We start from the raw sequence: 19,558 nt of genomic DNA, 5'->3' as shown, positions 1-19,558 counted from the left end.
TGGCTGTCCTATAGCCAGCAGCAAGCAGCCTGATACTGCTGAAGCTACAGAAGAGGACAATTATCTTAGGAGACAATTTACAATCGAGTCTGTGAAACATGGCGGGCCGACTCGAGTAACTTTTCAGCAGCCACAATTTAATCAGCAGAAAACAGATAACGTGGCCCTTTGTTTCATCTCAGCTCCTGCACCATCTTTAACGTGTACTGGCACTTCTCAAAGGATAAATATCACCTTTTTCTTCACAGTCACTGATTACGTTTACTTCTGATCGCTGTATTAAAAGCCATAGGATGGACATCACCAGACACAGCTGTACAACCAATCAGCTCCCAGTCAAGCGACAGATTTCCACCCATGCTGGTGGTGTGAGCCCACTGGCCCACCTCTGCAGTCCAGACTGAACTATCTCAAGAACTTCTGAATGGACAACCATGAAATATTATAGAGACGCTCATGGCCATCAGACAACGTCTACTAAAGATGTTGGTGACTTTTCATCTAGCACCATCGTCAGGCCATCTTTGAGTCCAGTGTCCATCCATTCGCTTCAGCCACACCCTTACTTTATGTGTAATGCTGATTATGTTAGCATGCTAACATGCTGCACAGTGTAATGGTGAACAAGGTAGGCATTATCTGCTAAACATCGGCATGCTAGTGTTGTCGCTGTTAGCATGCTGATGTTATCATTTAGCTCAAAGCACCGCTCTGCCTAAATACAGCATCACAGAGCTGCTAGCGTGAGTGGAGGCAAATCACCAGTTTAACCACAATATGTCTTAGCTGCTTATTTGCAAGTAAAAACAGAAACAGCACATTAAATGTTATTATTATCCACAACTGCATGCACTCATGGAAACCACATGATGTCAAAGTTGCACCAGGTAGTAGCCATTAAGATCTGATGGACATTTTAGGTGCTCACCTTTGTTTAATAAAGTCTTTTAATGATGAAAGTGTTCTTGCTTCAAATATAAACCTAATCTAAATCTCTCTCTATATATGTAATAACATTTACTCCAATAAGTGTCTCTGCATCCCCAAACGTCTGTAACGGTGTAAGTGAGCTGTTATCATAACGCCAAGCAGGAACACTACGAGCCCTGTAAAGACCCTGATCCTGAAAATACAGATTCTTTCTTTTAAGGGGTGGAAAATGGAAAAGCTGGACACAGAGCCACTAACATGTTGCTTCCTGTCCTTGCAGTCGACCCCCAGTGGGAGAAAGTTGTGAATTGAGTTTGAGATATTTCAGAAGGACAAACACACTTTTTCTATCACACTGTCATGCAATCTATATCTCACACACACACACACACCCACACACGCAGATACACACATGCACGCTCCCAAATACTGGAGATGCCAACTTTAACTTGACCCTGAAACAAAACATATAAGAGTGTTTACGTGCAGTCTTTAAACATTACAGATCCCCCAAACTACTACAGTGTCAGGAAATGGGATTTTCGTGCTCACCTCTATTAGTATTGGTGGTATGTGTGTTGATAATGTGTATATGTGTGTTTCTGCAGTGCAAACACAGACTCACACACGGTGTACATGGAGCCATGCCCTGTCAGTACACTGATAAAAAGCATGGGAGTAATCCTGTACGTGTTGTGCACACACCTACCAGTTAACATACTCTGGCCTCTAATAAAGACGTATTTCAACTCTGCTGCAGGTCCTATTGACTTGAAACATCACACACACGCACACAGATCAGAAAGAATCCCTGTCATGGCAGATAGAATAGTAAATGTGATTTGGAGTGATAGGAGGCTGAGCGAGGGATGTTGTGTCAGACAGTATTCATTCACATGAAGAGAGAGCGGACGGAGAGGGGAGTCTTTCATCCCCGCTGCCGCTGCAGTCGCTGTGAGGAAAAGGCTGGTTCACTGGGTTCAAGCATAACAGAGAGAAGAGGAGAGAGCCATCAGGCGCAGCAGAGAAGGCGTGAGGGTGAGCACAGAGACGGGGATGGAGGGGGTGGAAGGGAAGAAGCTCTGAATCTTATCTACTCCACTCACCCTAATTGCTTTTTTTTTTCTTTTAAAAAAAGAAAACACTCACTCTCCTTATCTCTTACATCTATCTCTCTGGCTCTTTCAGGGCTACAGTTTTAAAATTTTGTTTGTTTGGATCGCCGTTAGCTGTTGATGCTACTCTTCCAGGGTCCACATATTTTAGATCAGAGTGACCCCTCAGCGGGGATGTCAAGGCAGAGAGGTAGCTGCAGTGATAAGCCTGTCTCCCTGAATCCTGTTTCATCATCTCACTGGGGTTGAAGTATTTCTTCAAACAATCTACCGTCATTTTATAGAGACAGAAAAAAATGGAACAGACAAGGAAGCAGGATTGAGGAGGTTTTTGAAGAAAACACCTGAAGGAACCAAACGCAGGACAGAAGCCACCGCAGATTTATCAGGGCGAAGACCGACAGGGAAACTTTGATGAGCAGAGTGACTGACAGCTGCATGAGACAAGCATCTTAAATTCTAACCCCGAGTGACCTCACCTCCTGGCTGCCAGTGAGATATTTTTAAATCCTGGGGAAAACATCAATGAATCATCATCAAGTGAAACAGAAGATAACAGCAGCCACATCAGCTTTCTGCCTAACTGAAACAGACACTGAGCCTATTTCACACAGGGAAGGCAGATTTAACAGGACTGCGACTGGCACAGACTTTCATCATTTTTACGGAATAACAAGTCATTCTGGGACTTTGTTCTGTTGTCTAATTCAGTGGAAATGTTGCACTGAACTTTCTCACCAGGCTTTCTCTGCTTTAGAAATACTGTAAGAGGCAAATGCCAGTCTAGCACACAGCACTCTGTGTTATCTCCTGGGTCATGCATGTGCTTTTGCAACTCTTTTGCTGCAGGCGCACAAGAAAAGTCAACCAACACTGATAATAATAAGCTTCAACACAAAATGTTTTTCAATATTTCCCTGGATGGAGGGAAATGAACATCTAGTTCTCATGCATAATTGTGTTCATTTGCGGGATTCAGTGCACGATCTTTACTCGAGCTGTCGTTTTAATAGCCAAAAGTAATACCTGAAATCTGATGCTCATTGCCAGCCTGCGAGCTATTGTGATCAATAAAAGAAGATGTGTTTTATATGGAAATGGAATCCCTGTCAGGTTCAATTCAGATGTTGTGTGCTGGTTTAATATCCCATTTGGTCTGGAGTTGTCAAGCTTTTTTTTCCGCACAGAGTTAAAAAGACTTTTCAGGCCCCGCTGACAACAAAGCCAACAAAGAGAAGCAAAGTTAGACGAGCCTTTCAGCAGCAAAATGTATTAGGACACATTTTTGCTTGTGCTGCCTCTGTACTCCAGCATATTGGATATGAAATTAAGCTATGATTATGAGGTTAAAGTGCTTTAATGTGGGGTTGTTTGCAGCCACAGCAATGTCATGAGTCTCCAAGTCACAAGGAGTCATCACTTACCAGAAGCCTCTCCACTCCTGAACATCTCTGCTGGTACAGCCTAAAAACAGGAAGACTGGAGGAGTGGGTGACATCACATGCAGCTGTGCAGAACGTACGCTGGTGAAACAGCAAGGATCCTACAGTGAATAAACACCGGAAATAGATAACATCAGCTGTCTGTGAACAGAAGACCAAAGTGGGTTACAGCACCGACTGGGACTGGGTCAAAGGGCAGAACTGGAGCCAGTGGATGACTGATGAAAGATCCTGAACCAGAGACAATCTTTGGACAAGGACAGGGGTAACCATGTCCTGCCTGCCTGGCTCTGGTAACAACATCCTCTGTGAGACTCCAGGAAGCTCAGCACACAAGCCCTCTTAAAAACCACAACATATCATTAAGGTTTCAGCATCCAGTCAGACGTGTTGTGTGTAAAGTGCTTTATAAATAAACTTGAGTTGAATAGAGTGAAGATATGATGATAAGTGCACTCTAGAGGTGCAGGTCGGCAGACTTTTTCAGCTTGGGACAGAGCCAGGCTGGCTGTCTCCCCCTGCTTTCAGTCCTCATGCTAAGCTGTGCCGGCTGTAGCTTCATAATAATAACAAAAAGATGAGAGTTGTATTGATCTTCACATCTAACTCTCTGCAAGAAAGTGAATAAACCTATTTTCCCAGGTTTTCAAGCCACTGCGTTACTTTGATATTTGATTTTCAGATTCTTTGCAGTCAATAATGTCTGAAGTCTCCAAACCTCAGATCTCAGCAGACTCTTGTTATCTTACAAGATGCTCCGAACTGCAGCCATCTTTGCTTCTACTCTGTTTCTGTGGCTTTCAGTCACAAATACATTACCAGCTGGACTGAGGTCAGTCTTTGCCAGTCAAGAATATTCCTTTGGTCTTAAAAAGCTCTGTGGTTGGCTCGTTTAGGTTCATTATCCTAAAACTGAGGGGGCTGCTTTCTGTGTTAAATTGGCTACATTTCCCACACTGTTTGTTTGATGAAGGCCCTTAATGGTGAAAGTCAGCACTTAAACCTTACGCACATTATTTGAAATCTGAAGTGCTGGTGTAGAGCCAACATGATAAAAATGTGTCATTGCTTTGTAAGTGTACTGTCTGTATGCTTTATATAAATAATGAATGATCATAAATCCATATAGCAGGTCCAGAAATCAAATATTAACGGAGCTGAAACAAACTTTATATTGAGGAAACACAGCCTTCATGCGGGTGCTGCATTCAAGTCACGTAGCATGAAACAGACCAGACTTAGTGCTTCACTGTTCTTCTTCATTTCATAGGAAGAGCTGAGTTGACACTCACTGAGACAAGTTGTTTCTCTTTCTATTAGAGACAGATCATTGACTTTTATTTCTTCTCTTCTTAATTTTATGCAAGTTGGTGTCATTCCAGTGCTTCAGAGCTGGTTTCCTGTGATATTAGATCTCAGTAATATTTGACCCAAGCTGGGGAGGAGCAGCATCACATATGTGCTCAACAACAGGTGTCATGATCACTAATGATGAACAGATGTTCAATCATTAAAGATTTTCATAGATTAGGTAGAGATTAAATATGAATTCAGTCACAGCATCAGTGATATGTTTATGTTATGTCTTCACCAGCTTTAAAGCAGGTTGGCTATATGCTGTGTTTTGTCTCATTTTCATACCAAACTTTTTTTTTTTTTTTTTTTTTTTTTTTTGCATAAGCAACACATCACAGTAAATTTCCTAAGAAGCTGACACCTAATTTAAAAGTTATCTTTTTTGCGAGCATTGCTTTTTTTTGTGCAGAAAAACAGCTGCGTAGGTTAGACTGAAAACTTGAAGAGAATTTATGAAGGACTGAAGCAGCAGAGAGGAAGACAGGGAGGAGAGAGGTGGGAGGCGGCGAGAAGAGCGATGGAGGGAGATGAGGACAGAGAGGGGAGTGTGAAGCTTATCGCCTGTCAGAGCCTTGCAATAATTTTTAAGAGGCCTGCGCCGAGATCAAGCAGAATTAGCAATCATCATTCACCTTGAGATGTTTAGCCAGGAGCCTGCCAATTTAATGAACCTGGCTCACTGCCAGTGCTAATCCACGACAGCACCTGCATCGCGGTTCGTCTTTAAAGTGGTGACTGTGTACATACACAGCACAAACCAACTTTTAATTACTGTTTCACAAGTGCATCTCCAGGAGCTTTACACAGAGTTTTTCAATGTATGCATGTCATATGTGGGCCATAAAGTATTACCAGCTCCATTTAAGTGCTGGCTCACGAAAAGTACAAAATCACCTTTTGCCTCCCTCAAGTCAAATCTGCTGCAGTCATCTAGATGTTATTGGCTGCATTTCTTCAGGTGTTGGCATATCTCTTCATTGTTGTTTTATGTTTTATGTGTGTGTGTGTGTGTGTGTGTGTGTGTGTGGCTGCTAACATACATGCCATCATCATTCTATAATGTCCGCAGTGCCACCGTGTTCATTACACAGGTTTGAAAACACGGCATCTGTCCTCCTGCTGCCATCACACTATGCAAATCTGAAAGTGAAATTGATTTATCACAACACATCTGTGTACCTGGATGCCATCAGTTTTCATCTACCATCTGGCTGCCTTCAGGTTACACACACACGCACGCACACACACACACACACACCCACACACACACACACACACACACACACACTCCAGCAGCATTGTCTCCACCACCCGCGTCTCCTTCCTCTGGCTCTCTTTGTGGGTGCTCTGTTTTTGTCCCGGGCCCACTCAGTCTACATCTGGTCCTCAGCGAGTTCCAAGCCTCAGCACGTCAGATGTTCCCTGTCAGCTCACCAACAATTCAGGTTGTATAGATTGTTTTCTACCCTGGAACATGGGTAGACAGCCCAAGCTGTCAAGCATTTGACCCACCTCCTTACCTACCTGGCTGATTTACCTGTGTCTTGCTTGCCTGATCCACTGTCTGTCTACCCAGTGTTAGCTCATATCCTGATGACTGGTGTCCTGACATCCCTCCAATAATGTCTGTGTGGAGCTCAGCATTAAACTGTGCTGTGCACATATGAACCTTCTCATTAGGACATTTATTCAAATAGGGACTGTCATGAGAAAACAACTACCTCTGTGAAAACAATACACAGAATACAGTAATGATAATACTAATAATACTAATACTAACAACAACAACAACAATAATAATAATAATAATATGGACATAAAAACTAATAAGAGATAAATGTAAAATACAATGGAGAAAAAAAATACTTGACAATGATAGTAAAAGTATAAAATAAGAAATATGAAAATAAAAATAAATACAGATAAAATCACATTAGGTAAAAAAATAAATGACATAGAATGCATACAGTCAAGTAGAATACAATATTTTCAAAGAAATGCAGCAGTGTATAAGCGCAAGGCAAAGCACAAAAGTTTCAGACCTGCATCAGGAAGTCATGGATAGTTAAAGGCTAAATGTGAGGAAATAAGTTTTTAGCTTTATTTTGAATATTCAGCGAGCTGCTTCCCTGATATCTGTAGGCAGTGTGTTCCAGAGCTTTGAGGTGTAATGGACAAAGGCTGCATCCCCAGTTTTCTGTTGACTGTTGCTGGAAACCTCCAGCAGACCAGCAGCAGATGATCACAGTGTTCTTGAAGGAAAATAGTGAACAACAGAGTCACAAATGTAGCTTGGTCCATTAAGAGCTTTGTTTACGAGGAGGAAGACCTTCAAATCAATCCTGAATGTTACAGGAAGTCAGTGCAGAGCAGCTTAAACTGGACTAATGTGCTCTCTTTTGTTTTGTTTTTTTTTTTGTTTTGTTTTTTTCTGGAGGTCAGTGAATCAGCAATCGAGCCATCCTGAAATAAAGGCATGAATCAGTTTTTCAGCATCTTTTTGATTTATAATTGGTCGTACTTTAACTGTGTTTCTAAGGTGGAAAAACAAAATTTCCGCCACCTTGTTGATGTGGGACGTGTTGTGGTGGTTTGGAAGAACTCTTGTTTATTGAGTGCTGTGGAGAGGTGTGGGGCTGTGTTTCCTGTGCCTCCTCGTCTGGCAGAGGCTGGGCGTGGTTCTCCAGGTGGCTGGGAGCTGACTCCTGCTCAGCTGGGACTCATCACAATCAGCACAGTATAAAGACTGTGGATTGCTGAAGACTCCTCCCCAGATTGTCTCCACTACTCAGTGGTACTGCTGGCCAGTTACCAGTGTTACTAGTATTTGTTATTATCAAGCGTTAGTCTCCACGGTGTCTCATCATCTGTGTCTTTTTCCTTTGTTTTGGATCAGTGAGTTCACCAGCATCGATCCCCAGCCCTGATCTTGAGTCCTATTCCTCCCTGAAACATAACACTTGAAGCTTAGATCTAAATCTAGGATAACGCCAGGATTCATAACCTCAGTTTTTTCCAGGGAGCTAATTTCCCCAGATTATTAAAAAGCATAGTAGTCCTTAAACAGCAGTCAGTGGCTATTTTGCAATGATTATATTGCCTAGAATCGAGCAGTAACAATGTGTTATATAGTTTACAAAAACTTAAAATCCCTCTGTTTCAACAGATTTCACAGCTGCCAAGTACACTGAGAATTTATCCAATCGTGTTTATTCATCATGTCCTTGTTTGATTGATGCTCGTGTTCCTTCCATTAAAGATGAGGCTACTTTAGGGGGTGTTGCGTAATCTTTGCTCCCTACACTATGACGTTTGATGCCTGTTTGACTCAAAAGCACATCATGTTGCTGCATAATTCAGTATCATATTAAGTTAAAGGGGCCCTGTGGAGTAATCTAGTCAACAAACTGTTTCCATCCAAGGTTTCTCACCAAAACACTGTGTGTATCTGCTAAGTATGCTCAATGCATTTCCTTCCTCATAAAACAACAGATGATTATTTGATTATTCTAAATAATGCATTGTTTGCATCCATGTTTACCAGCTTACAGTCTTCCTCTTCGCTTCTGTCATAGGCTTATTATTATGCTTCTTTGTACTTTACCACCACAACCGTCCATCAGTATGTATGAGAAAAGCATGTTGGTGTTTGTGGTGAAAGTGTTGTACTGGTGGTGTAAAACTCAGCTTACCTTTAAGGTAACCTTCAGTGGCTATGAATTATCATGAAATAATATTAATGCTGACTGGTTTCTTTCAGGTGTGTCAGTTTTCCTGGCCTCTGCATGCTGGATCACTTCAATGCATCAGAGCCGTCATTAATGACTATAGATGTACCTGTGCAAAATTCAAGGTGTCTGATGTGAAAAAGATTTATTACATGAAACTGAAATACTGTACATTATAGAAAAACATAATCCCAGCAGCATTACACTGTGATGTACAATAAAATATAGAGATGATTAGCAAAGACAACCAATCAGCGTATTTCCTAAAACATCACCACCCGTCCTGCACTATAGACAAACAGACCTGCATTTCCAATTCCCTACAATGCTTACACACTCAGTCAAAAGACACAAAGGCTGATAAGACGTCTTATGTACTATAACATATGTAGCATATTTGATATAGTTGAAACCAATATTTAGGCTCAGCTGTAATCTGTGAATGCTGATATTACTGCTGATGGAGTGATGCACTGTTGGTCCTGTGCCCACCCTTCCTGTTCAGAGGTAGCAGGCACCCACAAAAAAACTGACAGGATATTGGAAGAGGAAGTTCAGCTGCAGCCTGGTCTCCAAGAGAAATTGGCTTACAGTGTGTTTACGTTTGGAGGTTTGACTCAAGCAAGTGTCTACAGGTTCTTCTCTTGTGAAAATGACAGTGGAGGCAGAATATTAGCACAGGAAGTGAGTGGTAACTGTCTGAGGAGAGTTCAGGGATCATTGCTTTGTACAAATAAAGATGTGTAAACTGTATTTGTACAGCACCTTTCATACAAGAAACGCTGCTGAAAGTGTACGTCTTTATACTGCATTTCAGGATGCTGGATGTTTCCTCTGAGTGAACTGAACTACGAAACTGTAGAGACACACTGAGGTTGTGAAGTGGATGTTCTCTCTTCCTGCCTCTCTCATTTCTAAATCCCCACCCACAAGAACACACAGCAGACAGCCCTGGGCTTTAAATCAAGCCGACCTTTGTGCTGCCTGCTCCTCTCTCTTCTTTTCACCCTCTGCTCTGGCTCGGCCCGTCTGAAGTGGAACAGGTGACCCACCTTGTGGTGAGACGAGGGCACTACACCACCACGCCCAGTGACCACGGTGCTAAATGTAGGACAAAATACTAGACTATATAACACAAACTGCAGAGCATCAACTCACCGTCACTGCTTAGTGCTTGATGCTGTTGCTTCCCTTCCTCCACCCTTATCTCCACCTCTCTCATCCCATTTCTGCTCTCATTGGCTCTATTTTCAGTCCTATTTTGGCTTCTCTCACTCTCAACATATTGGCAGACACTCAGATAGATAGATAGATAGATAGATAGATAGATAGATAGTGTTCATGGTACTAAATGTACACAGATACACATTCACGTGCACACACATACACACACGTGCACACACGCACACACACATACATGCCAGCCAAAGAGATATTTATAGTGCTCTAACACCAGCCTGTCTGTTGCTAGGAAACCAGTCAGCTCAGAGCGCTCAGACATGTAGTTTAGCTTTGTTTACAAAAATGAGCATGTTCAGTGCACACACACACACACACACACATACACACACAGTAGTATCATGGAGTCAGCGCTGTAATCTGTCACAGCATCATTTCATCCACTCACACTCAGACAGTAACCATGGTGAGGACAAGAGGAGAGAAAACGCTGACAGCATTTTTTCTCGGGTTGCTATGGCAACTGTCCAGGCTTCTCAGCAGCATCCCCTCAGTGGCGGAGGAAGGTGGCGGCGGGTGACCCAGAGGTTCCTCGTGGAATAAAGCTGCCATGTCGCCCTCTACTGGTCCATAGTGACTGAGAAAGGAGGGGCACAGGAGGGAGCAGACGACAGAGAGGGCACACCTCCTACGACACCACAGGACACAAATCTGCAAGAGCAAGCAGCATTTAGTCTGAACATAGTCCAAAATATGGCTGGGTCTACCTGAAGCCTCGTCGTCTCAGCTGTGCGTTCATTATGTACTTCTAAACAAGGAATATTTCACATGCTGACCAAGAAACACTTCGTTATCATGTACATATGTACAAATATCAAATGTTATTATTATTATTGTGTGTGTGTGTGTGTGTGTGTGTGTGTGTGTGTGTGTGTGTGTGTGTGTGTGTGTGCATGCATTTGAGTCTTTTGGCCATGTTTCAATTGTACTGCTTCTCCCATGAAACCACTGTCCCTGAGTGCTCCGTAACGGCTGCTTTCTGTGTGAAGTTTGAGCAGCTACATGTGTCAGTGGATGGTACTGGTACTCGTGTTTATGGTTTATGGTGGCAAAATGCAAAACAGTTGAATCAACTGAATGATATTAATTCAGTCTTATTTACATAAATCCAAATCCCAGTTAATCTGTCAATAACTTGTCTTTTCTCCTTGCAGTCGTTGGTCAGGAGGAGTTATTCTATACATGTCAATGGCAAAATGGATGTTTTAAATCTCTTCAGTGAACCAAACTTCATACACTTGTGTTGCAATTCTAGTGACAAGCTGCAACAGGACGCACTAATCCACATGATGCAAAGACATGCAGGACCTGAGGTAGAGTGTGTATGAGCATTTGAGTCACAGAGCTTATTTTTATTTCATATTTTTTCATGTAATATATTTAATATACTATTTCCAAAATCCTCAAAGATTCTTTCAACCACCTGAAAAAATGAAACAAAAAACATAAAGTCTGCTGCACAATGAAAAAGATGGTAGCAGGAAACGGTACATCTCCTCCTCAATTTGTACAATATGAACCAAATGTAATATAGATCAGCAATCGTTAATGGCATATAATGGTGCTTCTTCCTCCCAATATTTTATAATTTCATACAAAATAATGTGTGAATATTAAAATTAGTGTTGTTAAAGTGTCTTAGAACACATTGAAATTAAAGCTGATGTTTGAGCTATTTAAACTGTCATTTTAGCCTCATTTCACCAGATTAAAGCCCCTGTATGTATAATTCTAATGTGACTGAAGTATCTTTCAAAGCATTCTTATATTTTAAGCAAGTGATTGTAAAAGAATGAGACAGTCCCTGTGGAAACCAGTCTGTTCCTGCTTGAAGCCCGTTCGTTCTCGGGGGATGTGACAGCATGAATAGCCGTGTCACTGTCTTTTCTGATTTTTCCACCGGAGGGCAGCAACGTCAGAAATGTTCAGAGTCTGCACACTTGAAGGCAAAACATCTGCCTCAGTGCGCATAATACTGAGAATATGAGCAAGTGGGAGATATTATTTTTAAAATATTTTCTAAAAATATTACTAGGTTTGTGAATCACTTCCAAATGGGATCACCAAGTACAGCATGGCGGCTGTGTGGTGTTAGATGGATGAAACCGTAACACTGGAGCTGAAAGATGTCACAACGTGCATGAAAAACAAACATCACAGTATTAATGGCTTGTTGTCATTTGTTGTCATATCATGGCTACTTGTGGCTCCATGTTTGTGTGTGTGCGTGTTTTTTGCCCTGAGGAGCAGGAGACCCCTTCGTCTCTTTGGTGGGCAGACAGTCAGACAGACAGACTGGCTGACCGTAACACTGTAACTGATATACTAAAATACTGGACCATGCGCCATTCCAAATTTGTCTTTCAGCCACGGGATCCCACCGTCTGACCAAGAATAAACACACACATCCAGGCGTCTCCCCATGCTCTATACTATACTCGTGTGTGTGTGTGTGTGTGTGTGTGTGTGTCTGGTATCACAGTTGGAGATGCAGGGATGTCTGGGTGAGGAAGGAGGTTGATTCTCAGTCGCTGATGTAACCAGACTGGGAGAGCTGGCTCACAATGAGCCCACGTGCAGCTCTCTTTGTGGAGCCGCCTGGTAATCCCGTCTGTTGCTAATGGTCATTTAATCCAAAACAGAGTTATTAACTGTTTGTAGCTGCTGTCTGTGGGTCCACTGAGCACCGCGGACCCTGCTGAACCTTGACTGACCCTCAGCACACAGTTGATCTGCCAGGAGAGACTAATGTGTCTGTTTGCTGCTCCATTAACAGCACAGGGAGGAAGACATCGCATCTTCCAAGTGCTGCCAAAATGTTGGTAGAGAAAAACAGATTGTATGACAGCGAGAATAAGATATTGTATTGACAGTCTTTTTGAAACACCCTTCCCTCATGCATGATGTATTTGCTCCTTTAGCGCTTTGCAATGAGAGCAGAAATTGTATAGACAAGTCAGACGGCAGTTTCCAGTCTGGGTTTCTCTGTCAGAGTTACAGGCTGTCGAGAAACTTGCAAACATCTAATTTCCGCGCTACAGTGTGTTTGAGCATTATTGAAGAGGAGGAGATAACACCCAGGTAGCCGCGCACAGAAGGGGAGACAGATGACAAGCCACTTGGTTCATATTCTTGCTCGAATTTCTTTTGGTACACACATCAAGGAGATGAGTGAGAACGACATCTTCAGTCTCCTCCTCTGTGCGCGCACACACACACACACACACACACACACACACACACACACACACACACACTGATTGTCTGGAGTCAGCTGTGTGTCACTGTAGCATCATTAGCTTTTCTGTGTTCCTGTGTTATTGATGCCTTTTAAATATTTATTAGGCCACTTCCAGCAGCAGCGGCAGTAGCAGCATCTTCTAAACCAGCAAACAAAGCCAAGATATTTCTGTATGTGTCCTTGAATAACAATGAGGAGGAACAACAGGGACAAATCTATGTGATGTGTGATGTAGGGCAGCTTTTCTCCTCCTTTTTAGTCTGCAAAAGGTTTCATCTCATGTCTCAGGAAACTTTTTAGCCACTTAATGTACACAGGAGTGTTTGTGTCTTAGTTTGCTGGTCAGTCGCTACTTAACCTTCGTCCTTGTTTGCTGATGATTTGGTGATTTTTGGTGTTTAAACTTAACTTGAGCAATTAACCAATACACTGCCTCTTCTCTTTTGATTTTTAAGTTGTTTCAGTTTTTCGAGTGGAAACGCAAAGAGACAAAATTGATGCTTCCGCCAATGATTGTTTTCATAATGAATTAATTATTTAATCATTAAGTCTAAAAAAAAAAGTCAAAACACAGTGAAAACGATGCATAGCTAGTCCAAGGTGATGTCTTTAAATCATCTGTTTTATCTGTCAAACAGTCCAAAACCCAAAGACATTCGCTCATAATTATATAAAAGACACAAAAGCAGCAAATCTTGTCAATTTGACATTTATTTCTTGATTAATGCAATAAAAGAATTAACATATAGGCTAATCCGTTGGAAATGTTCTGTAACTTGAAGTAGTGTGTTGTGTACATTCAGTGTCCTGAAAGCCCTCAATTGGACAAAGGAGACAAAATGAGCAAAATAAAAAAAGGAATACAAATTGAGTGTGTGTGTTTCAAACAGAAACACACACACAAGCACATGAAAGGAAGCAGGAAGCAGCTAATACGATTAAAGCAGACAAAGAGTCCACAGGCAAGCTGGAGGCTGTGTGAGGCCGCCTCACTGTGGGCACAGTGGGGCTTTAAGCTAAATGCTAATGTCCAAATGCTAACATGCTCACAGTAACAATACTAACTTTCTGATGTTTAGCAGGTATAACATTCAATATCTTAGTTTAGCGTATTAGCAGGCTAACATTTGCTAAATAGCACTAAACTCAAAGGTGATTGGTCATAAACCCAAATTTGAAGTTTGACGAACGAAATGTCAGGATTTTATTGAAATTAAATTCCAGTATTTTGGGAGGTAATTCAGCCCAAATTAGCAGACTGTCGGTCCAATATAGTCATCCCTACAGCAATGTCATTTGTGGGTAAAAAATAGGAGAAAAGCTAAAAAGTCAACTTTTCCCAGCTTCTTTAAATGTCACATTCAGAGAGACTGGGTTGTTCATCTGATGGCAACAACATGAAGTTCTTTGACAAAGTGGATTTTCAGTGGAACTAATGGACTGCACATAAGGGGCCACTCAGCCTCTCAGCCCCCGATATGCCAGCGTTGATCCAAAGTCCTCAGCCTGGAAAACATGAGCAGAGGAAATCTCACAAGCTTTCTGTGCAGTAATCCATCTTTAGTGTCACTTCACTGACGCAGACACCTCACATCATTTAGATCGAACTAAAAGAGAGCAGGTCGATGAAGTCCATCATGCATAGTTCTTTTTATTACAGAGAAATAGTTAATGGATAAAATGAGCAGACCAGAAGTGTTTGCTAATTCAAACAAATCCAGATACTTTGAAGTACACAGTGATGCAAAAATGACACACAAATTCAGTATCACCACCGGGAAATACTGCCTGTAGCTACATGTATGGCAAAATGACAGAATATATAAATGTGCATTATATCAAAGTATATATTTTCATAGATCCATAAACTAAATTAAATACAAACAATCTAAAGATCAAATAAACCCTAAAGAATTTAATTGAACTACTGAAACAAACATCAATCTAAACTTAACACTTAAACTAAATGAAACCAAACTTCAGATCAACTAAAGCAGGCCAGACTAAAACAAGGCTTAACTAAACATGTAACTAAAAATGGAATCAAATTGGACTGAACTTTCGACTCAACAGCGAGCACGAGAGTAAAAACTTCAGAAGAAAATAAAGTGAGCCGTGCTCAGCGTGCTGTGCGAAGATGAGACCAGACTGCATGTCAGAACTATTCATGGCCGTGGCACCGACAGATTATCTGATTAATTAATGAACCTTTTACTGCATCACCAGCTACTGTTGTTAATTACTCACGCACTGTTTGGCCTGCAGCTAACACACACACACACACACACACACACACACACAAACGGCCAACGTGAGGCAGTAAAACAGTGAGCTCTGTGTGTGTGTGTGTGTGTGTGTGAGTGTGTGTGCCCTCCTCAGGCTATCTGAATGAGTTTGGTGGAAACCATCTCCATGGGTATCATAAAGAGAGTGTTTCTTTTCATAAAAAGGATTCAGAGCATATGCTGCAGCCCGAGGCCTCGTTTCTACCCTAAAACCCTTGTTAGGATGAAAAGTGATGATTAAAACATTGAGCCTTTCAGCCCGCACAGACGCACTGCAAGTAGGACAACAACATTTTTAGTTTTATACACTTTAAAGAAAAGCATGCCTCTTATTCTCGGTATGGAAATACTAGATATTAGACACACACACACACCCTCAGTTCTTCTCTGTTATTGTGTGTGTGTGTGTGTGTGTGTGTGTGTGTGTGTGTGTGTGTGTGTTATTGTGGGTTATTCTACTCATCACTGCATATTTCGGGTGGGCATCTCTCACAGAAAGATGTGACAAGGACTGGTCTCGATTTATTTATAAAGGCCTTAACGGTAACATGCGTCATGCATCACTTGCTGATTAAACTGGTCCCGTTGTCATTGTTTGACCTGTTCAAGTGATTGGCTAATGCTCCAAGACCCGCATGCAAACTCTGAATTTGGGAAAAACTGCTTTTTGTTTTTGTCTGCACACACATTTTACAATACAGATTAAAACGTAACACAATTGTACCTATAGGTCAATTTTATAGTCATGATAACAAGCTCCTCTGCTCTGGAATGCAAGTGTTTTTCACTGTGCTGTTTGTTTCCTTGACTTCTCGTTAATTATTTTTGTGTGTATTGACTCTGTTTTAACGGTACTCTTGACATCATTGGAAATGAGGGCATGCCCTCAATGATTCTTCAGCATCTGAATAAAGGTTGAGTGAATGAAGGGAAAATGAACGAATAATTATGTGTTTCATTTTCTCTCCTCTCTTTGTCTCAGGGGATCTTTGATATAAACATACATTTCATTAGTTAGTCTCTTCACACACACACACACACACACACACACACTCGCACACACACACACACACACACACACACACACACACACACACACACACACACACACACAGACAGACAGCCTCGTGAACACCAACAAAACAAACAACAAAACATGTCATGACAGAGAAACACTACATGAGAATGTACATACACGCGCGCGCACACACACACTCGCGCACACACACTCACACAGAATAAATATGACTATTAGACTCCCAGGGGAGTTTCATAATCACCCACACAGATCTTAATTAAACTATGAACAAGAACCTGCAGGAAAGTGTATGTGCGTGTGTGTCTGTGTGTGTGTGTGTGTGTGTGTGTGTGTGTGTGTGTGTGTGTGTGTGTGTAGGTGTGTTAACTACAAAGAAGCTGTGCTGCATTTCAGGGGCGTGTTTATATCCGTCTGTTCGTTGCATAATCAAACATTCATTCCTCATTATGTTGCAAGTGCCAATATGCCTCGGCTGTTGCGCCGTAAATTTTAATTGTCTGTCTCTGAGCCTCTGTGTGTGTGTGTGTGTGTGTGTGTGTGTGTGTGTGTGTGTGTGTGTAAAACACTGTCTAGCACTGCTTTGAATGCAATTTCCCTGAAATGTTCAGAAAAGCCCAGATGACACAAATTTCATTATAAGAATGTTCCATTTACTGTGCCGTTAAACAATGCCAGTGAGCCGGCATGCAAAATGCACGAGCCCTGGAACCTGCTCACCTAAATGGAATGTGTCCACTGTTAATGTTATCAGTATCACCTGTGCTGTTCCTGCTATGACAAGTCAAAATGTTTGCTGTGAAAAAGGACTCATGTCTCACAGTGGCAGCGGTGGAAGAAGTGCTCAGATTCTTTACTGAAGCCAAAGCAGTTATAACACAGTGTAGATACAACTTCTAACTTCAACCTGCAGTGACGAATGAGGACAGTGGAAACAAGCTGTAAACACAACACTGACATATCAGCAGGTTGTAAGCTGACGTGACAAACTTGTCAGCGAACAGTTGCTTCTTTACACATGTAGCAGTTAGTCAGTCCAACATTCGCTTTAAGTTTTTGGCCTCCACCAGCTCTGATAAATATCTGTCTCTTCAGCTGCTAATTGCTCCACTGTGTTCACCAGCTAGCCACTAACTGTGTCTACCTGTTGTCTGTTCCAGAGCACTTCATGCACAGTCTGTTTTTAGAGCTTTATCACTGAAAACAGCTGTCCACACTATTATATGTCCATGTAACCTGAACCAAAACAGTAACTTTTGGGTCAGACAGCTAAACAATGAACTGAACCTCAATATAAAGCTCAGTGAAGCAGAAAGGAGCTGCAGATTCAGGTGATGATTCTCCGTAGTTTCATTACTATGAGAGACTCCTCTCACAGTGTCATTTGATTCATTGTTATTATGAAAATATGGATTATGGGAACTTTAAGTAGAAGCAGAGAAGTATTATCAGAAAAATCGACCTAATGTACCAAAGTGCAAAAGTAAAGATTATGCAGAAGTTCCCCCTTCCAGAGTGTTTACAACTGCAGCTGCAATGTTATTCCACTGGATCATTATCATTGATGCATTAACATAAGAAGCAGCAGGATGACCAATCATGTTGCTGTGATGTCATAACTTTCCATGCTGGAAAAGGACCAGAAAAGTAAGCAGATATGAGAAGTTGGCCTTTGAAACATGTTAACTTTGTAACTTTTCGGTCAGTTGTGTTGAAGCAACATTAATTATGATGTTATGGGACCAACATGGTGACACCAGATAAACCAAAGCAGCATCATTCTAACTGCTTTTAACCTCTGCTGCTGAAGACAGACTTAAAAATGTGTGTCTATCCTTCAAATGGAAACTCCCGAGTTAAATCCAAGTCCCTCAAAATTGTTCTCCAGTACATGTACATGTTTCCATCACTGAATAATAATAATGTGAAGAAGGCAATGACCTTTATTGGTATAACTGAGCGCATTCCTTAAAATGTCAGCAAACCCATAAAAGACTGAATGTGTCGTTGAGTTTCTGATGGCTTAAAGCAGAGTTCACTGTGCTGCGGAAAACTCTTCCAGAGAGCTGTTACTGTTTAGAAACAGACTACACTTATTTTTTTATCAACTGCTTTTGTTTCACACACGCACAGATAAACTTCACCCACCGATTTGTATTTAAGCAGGTGACAAACAGACAAGGCTCATTGCTTAACTGGCTCATCCATTTCTAATCACTTCAAACATCTGTTGAAACACAACATGTGGACATCTCTGTCACATCTCCACCAACATCTCAGCAGGATTTTAGGATTATTGAAGGACTTATCTTATCAGTGACACGCAAACACTGCCTGTGTCTGCCCCCCCTCACTTTAACTTCTCACATAAGGTTCCTATAAAGTTTCTTCAGTCCACACGCATGCGCAGTGCAGCCCCGAGTAGCGTGTGTAGTAGTATTATTATTGTGAATGGGGGGGTGGGGGAGGAGGGGGGCGGTATTTTGGGTGTACAGTCACAAGAGCGACTCGACGGAGCCAGGAAGTAGACTGCTGATGCTTTCAAGTACTTGCGGAATTGTCGTACATTCGAACTTTGACAGCTGCGCTAGAACAATCCGCCAAAGTGTCACAAAGAAGAGATTAAAAGCTTCGTAGCTGTATCAAAAACTGATGGAAACACGAAGTATAGCAGACGGCTGCTGTGCTGCTATACCCGTGCCTCTGCATGTTCCTAATTATTGTGTAATTTTTTCCATCTCTATGTGTTCTAGCCATAACATTAAGGCTTCTCTAAGGCTACTGCAGCAGCAAGAATTTCATCCATCTATTTGTTTTGCTGAATCATGCGGTAACAGCTGCCACTTTTGATGATGATGCATAGATAAAAATGTAAATCAGGCTGCATGCCAAGCAGATATTTCCTCCTCTGGCACCAGAGCACAAAAAAAACCCAGCTCTTGGCCATATGATTCACGACTCTTAATTAAAATCGCTTCCATAGTCTATATTCACTTAATCCCTTATGCTTTGCGCATTATTTGTGTCCCAAATCTCTTGAGTGCGCGAGTAATCGGCAGGTTTAGCCGACTTGGGAGGAGCACTTGAAAGTTGCAGGTAGGCTGGAAACGCAGACAGAGAGCGCTCGTTTGAGAGAGAGAGAGAGAGAGAGAGAGAGAGAGAGAGAGAGAGAGAGAGAGAGAGAGA

Source organism: Chaetodon auriga, chromosome 6 (assembly GCF_051107435.1).
Source record: "Chaetodon auriga isolate fChaAug3 chromosome 6, fChaAug3.hap1, whole genome shotgun sequence".
Classification (NCBI taxonomy): Eukaryota; Metazoa; Chordata; class Actinopteri; order Chaetodontiformes; family Chaetodontidae; genus Chaetodon; species Chaetodon auriga.
The sequence above is the reverse complement of the archived record's forward strand: the minus strand, read 5'-3'. Positions refer to the sequence as shown.